Genomic DNA, 11,200 nt, shown 5'->3' on the forward strand with positions numbered 1-11,200 from the left:
AACTCTAGACACCCCCAGGTTCCAGAAGATGGGGCCACTGTGGCTGCAGTCCTGCCCCATTGTGTGGAGGTGACAGGGGCACTGCCCACTGACCTGGTGGCAGATGGGCAGAACACAGGGACAGTGCCCTGGGGATCACAGCTGCAACCTGGGGAGAGGAAAGGCTTGGAAGGGTCTGTGGAGGGGAGGCCCCACCCAGCCATTCTGGGATGTCCCCACCCGCCCCACCCACACAATCACACTGGCAGTCCCCTGGGCGCAGGGCACTGTCATGGAAACCATGCCTGAAGTGGGCACAGCTAAGGCTATGGCTGTGGTGCAGACAGCACTGGTAGCACTCACTGTCGAGGTTGCAGGTGGCAGAGTCGTGGGGATCAATATTGTTGTTTCACTGGCAGGGCAGGCACAGACTCCTTCTGGGGTTTCCTCCTGGCCAATGACACCCAAAGTAGCTGGAGGAACAATGGTCACAGTGGAGGCCTGGAGAGGACTGGGATGTATGTGGGTTGTCTCAGGTGTTTTCCTTGGGGCCTGTGGATCCCATATACCCAGCCAGAAAGTCTGAGGTCTGGCCAGGATGGCAGAGGACACAATAGCTACATTATAGCCCATCTTCCTGGCTTACAAGGTCCATGCCTATAATTCCCCCCATTTGGCTCTCCTCCAGAAACTCCTTGGGGTTAGGTGCCCAGCTTGCAGCTCAACATACAGGTGGAATTGGCAACGATTTGTCGTGCAGACCTGATGGGATTGTGCACAAGTGGCCAGGGCTGTGGGTTTGCCACTGCCAACCATGCTTCACCTGCATAGCCAGGTGCACAGAGGCACAGGACACACCCATATGTGCTGTCCACATGGCAGGAACTCCCATGGTAGAGGCCAGAGCCAGGGTGCCCAGGACAGAGGCAGGGCTGGCATTGTTAGCCTGAGCAGAGGGTGGGGTCTCTATAGTAGCCATCCACACACCTGGGGGCAGGAGAGCATGGAATAGGGTCTGCCACACTCATCATAATTCCTGCCCAACCTTTCCATTGGCAGTGCTCACCTCTTGCAGTCCCAGCCTGTGGTGGCCCCTTGGCAGGCCTGACAGATGCCTATAAGTGGGTGGCACAACTCAGCATACCCATTGCAGGCACAAGGCTGTCACTGCAGGAAGTCCCACCAGCCAGGGAGGCAACACGTCGCCTGGTACATGCACTGCCCACTCACAGGGTTACAGATAGCACTGGTGGCACCCTTGGTGTGGTGGTGGCACTCCATGGAGAGTGACAAGGTAATCAAGCCATGCACAGAAAGAAGATGGCTGGACCCAGACCCCACACCCACTGGCCCTGAAGGCTCACCACAGCAGTCGGTGGGCCCAAAGCCATATGTTCTAGGCATGCAATGGTCACAAGTACGACTGATTATGGGGGGACAGCACAGGCACTGCCCAGCTAGCAGGGTACGCTCAGTGCTCAGTGAACCTTGTGGGTGGCACTCACATGCTGGCAGGAGGAATGGCAAGATTAGATAAACCTCATGTTGCTCCTGAAACCCTTACCCCACAGCCCCCTCAAGTCTGGGATACACACTCACTGAGGCCACTCCCATGCAGCAGAGCCAAGATACTACACACCAGGCAAGTACAAGCCTCAGGCGTGGTGTTGGAGAGTCCTGTTTTTGCTGCTTCCATGCAGCCTGTCTGGCAGAGCTCTTGCAAATGCCATGTGGTTCTGGGGTACACAGACCTCAACCCAGGCAACTTCTTCACCTGTAACAGAAGCACAACCTAGCAGGAGGGTGGAGGGCAGCTGGCAGGGGGCAGCGAATCCAGCCTCACTCGCTAACACACCTGCCACCCCTCCTTGCACTGGCCTCACAGCTCCCTCCTGCCCACTTTTTGTTCCTTAATCTCTTTTGAGCCTGTTTCTCCTCCTTCTCCAATGGCCCCAATCTAGTCCAGACAATGCCACCTTTACTTGGGACCATTGCAGCACCTCTTTTTGGTTTCCCCCCCAAACAATCCATTCTCCCCACATCTCTTTCTTGCTCATATCTATTCCATGGCTCCCCACTTCCCCTGAGATAAGGATCAAGCCCTTCTCATGTCCCACAAGGTCCCGTGAGCCCTGGCCCCTGCCCATTCTCACCTTCTATCTTTTGCATGTGCTATTTCCCCTGCCTGGACTCCCCTGCCTACACTCTCCTCCTATAGGTCTCAATCTTCTTGGTACAACTCCAGGCCTCTGTGATGCCCCACTCCCCATCCCCACTGCATCAATCCTATCCTGCTATAATTTACATCTCTGCCAGATGTGGGGTGGAGCCCCTAGGACCTCACTGAATCCAGAAGGATGGTGTTCCCCTCAGGTTTCTGCACCCCCTTGGTCTGCCACAGCCTCAATGTCATGGAGTAGCATGTTCCTGGTTTAAAACAGAAAGGGCTGGATAGTACTACAGCCCTGCTGGGAGTAGTGAGAGGGGTAGAGGTAGGGTGAGGATGATCATGTGGTCATGTGGTCCCAGGGATGTCCCATTTCTATCGTTGTATTGTTGGGTTCAACATTTCATTATGAATGGAAAAAGACTAACTTCTTAAATCCTGCTCTGTTTTTAAGTTAAGTCCCTGTTTTGATTGTTCTATGACATGACAATATTCCATACTGGGGATTTTCCACTTGGTCTGGTTATTGTTTCCAATGTATTGGCAGTATAATGGGGTCTTGGTATTGGGGGGTGACAGGGTCTTTCCTGTGTGCATGGGGGAAGACCGCCTGGAACAACTGCTCTGAGGGCAGCAGATGGGCACAACTGGTACTGCTGGGCAGGGATTGGGCATGGACACTGACTAATGCCTGCCAGTCTTCAGGTCCTGGGGTCAGGGATCAGCAATCACAGAGCTTCCCCTACTCACCACCCAGCACCACCCATCCACATGCTTGGCACCCTTGCCACCGACTTGCATCTCATAGTGCAGGACAATTTCATACTCCAGGGCATGAGGTACCATGGGCACCAACAGAGAGAGGTCAGTCCCACTGACCACATGCACAAAGTTCAAGCCAGTCCAAAATGCAGGGTCAGCCCCCGCCGCCCCATGCAGGGGAAGGGGCTTCTCTTTGGCCTGGATGTGAGACACATATTCCCAAACTCACACCATTCCAGGACCTAGGACCCTCAGACCCGCATCCCCCAACAAGATCCCAGGGATCTGTATCCCCAGTGCCCCCACACCTCCTAAGATCCCAGTGACCTGTGACCCCATCTTGTTCCTCAGACTCTTCACCTTGGACAGCTGACAGCTGTGATGGGCTTGCCAGGCAGGGTGGAGAACACATCAAGGGTCACTCTGTTTCCGAAGTTGGGGCTATAGCCATCTAGGGGCAGTCCCCAGGGCTTGTGTACAGTGGGAAAAGGCAGGTCAGGGGGGTTAATGGGGGTAAGTGGAGAGTCAGTGTCTGGTCCAGTCCTCTCCCACACTGTCCTGGGAATAATATGGGCTCTTTAAGACACCAAACTTCTGACAATGCCGACTTACCCACCTGGATTTCCTAACCCTTCTAACCCTGCTCAGCCTCTTCCTCCAAATAGTTTTGTCTGTACTGACTCCCTCCCCTGAGCCCCAAGATCTGAGCCTTGATTTCCTCCTGCCTTTGACCCTCCTGGACATTCATGGGGAGACAGGGGTCAGCTGCCTACAGGCCCTGGCCAAGCTTTGCCTCAGCTGTGGCCTAGTCAAGGGCAGTGCAAATTGAAGCTCAGTCCAGATTGAAGCTCATGGCAGTGGTGGCTGTGGAGGTGGGGGCAGCATAGGCAGAGACCTTCTGCTGCAGAACACCTGAACAAGCACGGGGAATAGGATAAACTCCAGATTCTTAATGCCTGACCTCAATCCCCAGGCCCTGTCCTGTTGCTGTAAGCACCCCCAAAGTCAGTCACAGCAGGGCTGGCAGCCTGGGGGTCACTGCTCAGACCCCAGAACTCAGGCTGCAGGAGAAAGTAGGTGGGTGGGGGAAGGGCAGGAAGATCTGAACAGGAAGAAGAGGGTCAGGGGTCTGGGAGGTCATGTACTGGGACTGACTATTGCAGGAGGTGAGTGCAGGGCTTGAATGTTCTTCTGCCTACAGCTGAGAAGGGGAGAGGAGACCCTGGTGCACTCTTGCATGGCTTCACAGAGGGAGGTAAGGAGATGAGAACATAACCAGGGTCAAATAAAAGTTAAATAAAGTGTTTGTAACATTTGAAGCAAGAGATGGAGTTATTCCTTGGACTGAGTCATTCTCCAAACATGTTTGCTGTGAAACACTTTCAATTCCAATGTATAATACTGTTGCAAAATGTTTAATCACTTTCCATTCTTTTATTCCCAAAGCTCCCACCTGAGGGCATATGCTGGTTTTGACCATGGTGACCAGGTCAGTGAGTAGCACCCACCCACGTGCAAGGCTCAGTCTACAATCACTATGACTATAGTTGTATATTTGTTAGTTCTTAGAAGCTCAGTGCCCAAGATCAAGGTCAAATCAGAAGGTGAGTCAAGGCTCACAAAACAACAGCTACAGTCCTGTACAGAGACAAAGCATTTGCAGTAACAGGTATCACTGGAGGGATCACAGGTCTGAGTGCCAGGGACCTGGCCCTGGGGGTTGCACCTGAAGGCTAAGGCATAGAGCTCTTACATAGCTAATGGGACTGCTGTGGGGTGGATGGGTGTATGTGTTACCAGGGCAGTGATTGGGAGCACAGTGAGGAGGACATGGGGGTGGGAGACCCACCCTGAGTGTCACTTATGCTGTCAGCCCTGAGGCTGGATGGGGCTCAGGCCATAGTGACCAAGCAGGCAGGAGTCACAGCGCTGGCCCCATACATGGACTTTGCAGCAACACTGCCCAGAGAGGAGGCCATGGGTCTCATCTATGTGGGCATCACACAGCCCCACTTCCAGGGTACCCACAGGGTCACAGTCACAATCTGGATCAAGAGTCAGAGGTTAAGGATGGAATTAGGTTAGATGTCACCATGGAGCTGAATGATCATGGTAAGAGTTGGGATTGGGGATTGGAGGACTCAAATCTGCAGGATTGAGGGGAACAACAATCCTCCTGTGGATCGAAGCGGAAGAAGGGCTGGTAATGCTCAAGGGGTGCCCAGCTATGTTGTGCTGACACACATCACACACCCCTCCACTCACATTGTCAAATGACAGATACATGACTGCAGTGGACTGAATGGACCCCCAGTCATTACAGTGTGATCCCCACTGTGACTGTTGAGAGGGTGGGAAATCCTATTAAGGTACGTAAGGGGTAGGCCTTGAAGAGGTGATTAAGGTGATGATTTGGTGGTGGTTGTGGGCATGGTTCTGGCAGCTTTAAGAGGAAAGCACATGGGGAACTCTCTCTCTCTCTGCCCTGCCATTCTGCTTTGTGAGACTGCTGCTTTACCGCCAAGGAAGACCCTCATCAGATGTGTTCCCTGGACTTTGGACTTCCCAGCCTCCAAAACATAAGCAATAAATTTTGCCTACTTACAAATTACCCAGTTCCAAGAATTTGTTATAAGCAACAGAAACAGACTAATACAGAAAACTGGTACCAGAGAATTAGGGTGTTGCTCGTAAAAACACTTGAAAATGTGGAGGCAGCATTAGAACTGGGCGTTAAGGAGAGGCTGGAAGAATTTGAAGGAACAGGCTAGAAAAAGCCTAGCGGTCGGTGGGAGTTAAGAAGACAAGAAAACCACGGAAGGTTTGGAATGTTTTAGAGACTTGTTAAATGGTGGTGAGCAGAATGTTGAAAGAAAATATGTATAGTAAAGGCCATACTGAGGAGATCTCAGATAGAAATAAGAAGGAGATTATTGGAAACTGGGGCAAAGATCACCCTTGTCATGAACTTGAAAGGAACTTTGCTGCATTCTGTTCATGCCCCAAAGCTTTATGGAATGTAGAACTTCAAGGTACTGACCCAGGGTATTTGGCAGAAGAAATTTCTTTTTTCTTTAAAAGATGACCAGTAAGGGGATCTTAACCCTTGACTTGGTGCTGTAAGCACCACGCTCACCCAGTGAGCAACCGGCCATCCCTATATGGGATCCAAACCTGTGGCCTTGGTGTTATCAGCACCTCACTCTCCCGAGTAGGCCACAGGCCGGCCCCCATGGCAGAAGAAATTTCTAAGCAGCGAAGCATTCAGGAAGCTGCATGGCTACTTGCGACAGCCTATGCTGAGCTATGGCGGAAAAGGCATGAAGTAAAGCCAGAATTTATCATTCAAGAGAAAGCAGAGCATAAAGATTTGGAAAATTTGCAGCCTGGCCATGTGGTAAAGCAGAGAGCATTTTCGGGAGAACAATTCAGTGGTGTAGCCCAATGACTGTTTGCTAAGGAGATTAGTACAGAAGAAAGGGATTATGAAGAGAAGGGAAAAAAGACCTTGAAGGCATTTCAGAGATCTTGGAGGCTGCATCTTCCATTACAGGGCCAGAGGCCTAGGGAAACAGAATAGTCTTGGGGAACAGGCCTGAGGTGCCCTCCACAGGCTTGCTACCCAGGGCCACCTTGGGATGCTGGTCCCTACACCAGCACCCTGGCTGCTTTGGCTGCTCCAGCTGTGGCTAAATTAGCCTCAGATGTGGCTGAACCCACAGCTTTGGAAAAGACAAGCTGGAAGCCTTGGCAGTGTCCATGTGGTCTTAGGTCTTCAGGTTCATAGAATGCCAGAGCTGGGAAGGCTTGGGAGCCTCCACCCTGATTTCAAAGGATGTTTAGAAAAGCCTGGGGGCCCAGGAAGAGATCTGTCACAGGTGCAGATTCGTTGCATAGAGCAATGCCAAGAGGAAATGAAGGGTTGGAGTTGCAGCAAAAAAACCACCACTGGTGCCATACCTAGTGGAGCTGTGACAGCAGGACCACCACAAAGACCCCAGACCTGTAGAGCTACCAGTGTGCAATGCCAGCCTACAAGAGCTGAATTGTGGCCTGGAAAGCCTACCAGGAAAGCCATACAAGCAGTCCCAGTCCCCGCATCAGTATGCAGAGAATGTCAAACATGTGGTCAAAATATGTGATTCACCAGCTCAAAGATTTAATGCCTGCCATGCTGGGTTTTGAACGTGTTTAGGACCTGTTACCCTTTCTTTTGGCCTACATCTCCCTTTTTGAACGAGAATATGTACCCTATGCCTGTCCCACAATTGTATCTTGGAAGTAGAAAACTTCTTTTGATTTCACAGATGGAACTTTGAACTTTGGACTTTTTAGTTGAAGCAAGTTATGACTTTGGGGACAAAACAAATGTATTTGTACGTGAAGAGGACATGAGTTTTGGGGGGCCAGGGGTAGAATGCAGTGGGTTGAATGGCTCCCAAAGTCATTAGGGCTTGACCCCCACTGTGATTGTTGAGAGGGTGGGAAATCCTATTATAGTAGCTGAAGGGTGGGACCTTGAAGAGGTGATTAAGTTGATGGTTCAGTGGGGGTCCTGGGAGCTTTAAAAGGAAAGTGCATGGGAAACTCTCTCTCTTTCTTTCTCTCTCTCTCTGCTTCACCATTCTGCCTTGTGAGACCGCCAAGGAAGCCCCTCATCAGATGTATTCCATGGACTTGGGACTTCCCAGCTTCCAAAACTGTAAGCAATAAATTTTGTTTACTTACAAATTACCCAGTTCCAAGTATTTTTGTTATAAGCAACAGAAATGGACTAATATGATAGCCATGTCAAAGTGACAACTGTACGCATGCCCATGGCACTCACACTCTTGAGTAGAACCAAAAAGGTAGATATGTGGTGGGCTGACCTATGGCAGGTATGGCCAGGGAGAGTATGGCATGACACCTACTCTGGCAGGAGTGAGGGTGCTCAGGCACTGCTGCATGCCATGGGTGATCCTGGTGCAGGTCCTGGCAGTGCTCACATGGGCACCAGCTGTATGGTGGCGGCAGATGCAAATCCCATGTATCTGGCAGGGAGGAGGGCAACACAGGTTGCCCCAGTCCCTCAGCTTGACTGCCTCACCAGTGATAGGATGCCCCTCCCATGGTCTTCACCATGACTCCCACATTGGCTGGGGCCCCGGTGCAGGGCTGCACTCAGAGGCATGGCCATGGCACAGGCAACTGCCTCTGGCCACAAGCTCATACAGGGCATAGTAGTAGAAGAGGTGTCCCTTGAGGTCCTCCAGGGGCCTGTCTCCCAGTGTACGTAGTTTGGAGAAGTTCACACAGAGATTAGTAACATACAGGAGCTCTGGAGACACAGATGATCAGATCTCAGGTACCTTGGTCCTCACCCCTCTATGGCTGGGATGGAGGGGAAGAAATGGGAGGGACTTTTTCCTCTTGCTATACCTTTTCAGCCACCTCTTCCAGCACCCATGCTATGGGGCTCCCCTGTCCCTGCTCCCCTGGGCGCACCATCCTAGAATGACCACAGCCTCCCTCTTGCTGATAATTCTACCTCTGCACTGAATATCCCCTTTCTCCAGCCCTGATGTTGCTCCTGAGCTGAGGCCTGCACATCCCACTACTTTTTGGACACTCCATTCTGGCATCTGAAACCTGCTTCCCCAATGCAGTAAAAGATGCCACTCCTCAGCCCATCATCTAAACAAGTAATCTGCTTACTCTCCAGCCAAGCTACATAAGGTATTTGTTTATTTATCAACTATCTTACTTTCACGTCAGCTCCAACAAGACAGATACCTCGACTGTCTGCTCCCATCAAACACTACCCAGAAGATGCCTGACAGAGTAGATTCAATGCAGTATTTGTTAAATGAACACATGGATGAAGGAACGGGTCCATGCCCCCTCTCTCTGCTCCACACCTTAAGCTGCCAAGCTGAGACCACCTCCTTTATCTCTCTTCTGCAGGCCTTCCCTCTTTCCTGATCAGAAGCTATAGCAACAGCAGCTTGAAGACCTAGCATGAGGACTCAGGGTGAGCAGTTGGTAATTAACACACATCAAGGTGGGTAGGGAACACCCAGTGAATGTAGAGAAAAAACTAGTTTAGGATTTGTTCTGCTCTGGTACTCCTGGCTTGGCTCTGCTGGGTTATGGTTATGTGGCTCTTGTTCTTTAACAAAAGACTTCTTTACAAGGAAGTGGGGAACATCCAGAGATGCCTTGGTGTTACCTAGAGGCAGCTACAGGGACAAAGGTCACCAAATGAGGCCAAGGTTATGAATCAAGGGAGGGGAGCAATGACTGGGACCATGACAGCGGCAGTGAGGGGGCCCATGAAGGGGAGAATTATGAGGGGCAGTGATAGGAGCAGAGATGAGGGACAGTGATGGGGGCAAGAATGTCAGATGATGTTGGGACTTCATAAAGGATTTCAATGATAGGGCGGGAAGGGATAAATGGGGTCTACTCCCCATGCCAGTCTCTATGAAATGGGCACAGGCATGGGGATCAGTGATGTGAGGCCACAAGAGCGACCACAATAAAGAACCATGATGAGGCAGAAATGGGGAATGACCCTGGGGTAGTGAGCTGGCCTGCCTGCCTACCCTGCCCCACCAGTGTGCATCCCCGCCCCCCCCACCCCAGTGAGTATCTGGCTCTGTTCTGATATGCAAAGGTACTGGCTGTGGGAATGATTACCCTGAATCTTGTGGTTGTTTGGTCATCCACCAAATGGCTGGGTCCAGAACTTTGAAAATTACCTGTGGGGAAGAAGCAGGCTTGAGCCTCTGGTTTCACCCAGGGCTGAACTGCACCCCCTCCTCTGGGCCTGACCTCACCCTCAGCGAAATGCTTGATGTCTGAGTATTGCTGGTCACAGATGAAGTCACTGTGGTCAGGGGCAGGAGGGATCCCAGAGCAGATAGAGGCCTGAGCAGTTGTGTGCAAAGTACTGGTATGTGTGCCAGGAGCAGCCATGGACCACTGAGCAGAGCAGCTGGGTGAAATGTCTAGGGACAAAAAGGAGCACTTGAGTCACCAAAGGAAAAGCATCACTGGTGGCCATCAGGTGGGGAGGCATAGGGTCAGTACTTGCTGAGCAAGCCTTCAGGCTGGGACACTGGGTCACCTTGAAAGTCACGATGAGATGAATAAAGTAGAAGGCACCCTCTAGGTCCAGCTGGGTGGTGATGTTCTCAACATCTGCAGCCACAAGGGCTAGTGAGTGACCAAGCCCTGATCCCAGATCCCAGACCCACACACATGGGCAAGCTGGAACCCTCACCACTCTGCCTGACACGAAGCCTTGTTGCTGACACGGCACTCCAGATTACATTCTCAATGTCATGGCTGTCATGGCATGCCTGGTCTCAACTGTCTCAAAAGAAGCAATTCTCAGAGTCTGGGAGAGAACCCAAGGAGACTGACTAGGCAGCAGGTATATGGTCAGCCCCCCACTCCCAACACAGCACAAGCCTCTCCCTCCAGCCTCCAGCAATGACCCAGACTCCCGCAGGGCTGAATGTGCTCAGGACACCCCAAAGAACTGTCCTCACAAGCCAAAGACATGTCTCCAAAGCCGTCACCCTCCTCCCACCTGTGGATGAGTGACAATGCAGTAGAGCTTGGAGCCATGGAGGCCACACGTGGATGAAATTTGAAAGCTCTGGCCACAGCCAACAACCCGGTTGCCCCTGGGAGGGAAGCAACTTCCCCTTGAGCAGCCAGGTGCAGGGAGCACATCTGGCACCTCCTGGGCAATTGTTCTAGGAGCTTGGACTGGGAGAGGTAAGGTCTGAGTATAGGTCCTAGGAATACCCCCCACCCAAGTAGACCTGACTTCTTCTCTCCCTCTGCCTGGCTCTCTGGGAAAGAGCCAACTCCTCACAAATTGGTAGCAGCGGCAGCAGAATTGGAATGAGGGGGTCCAACCTGGCTGGGAGTCCTGGGTGCTGGGAGCTAGAATCAGGTCTGAGAGAGGACGTAGAGTGGGCCCCAAGCTGGGCTGCCCTCGAGGAGCTGAGTGTTGCCCTCAGGTCATTCCCCATACTCACATCTTGCATGAAGGGCACAGCTGCCAGAGGCAAGTAGCATACAGGGTTGTGGGGCCACAGCGCAGCTGGGAACAAGGGAGTCCCTAGAACTTGGGGAACCAAAGGAGGACACATCCAGGGGAAGGATGTTAATAGCAGACACCAAATGTAGAGCTTCTCCACAGGCCCACCGCCCAGGGCAGCTGGTGTTAGTGGGGCCCAGACAAACCCAGAGACAGAAAAAATCCCATTCTCATTCAAATGATGCTCCCACCCC

The sequence above is a fragment of the Cynocephalus volans genome, chromosome 11 (assembly GCF_027409185.1).
Source record: "Cynocephalus volans isolate mCynVol1 chromosome 11, mCynVol1.pri, whole genome shotgun sequence".
NCBI lineage: Eukaryota > Metazoa > Chordata > Mammalia > Dermoptera > Cynocephalidae > Cynocephalus > Cynocephalus volans.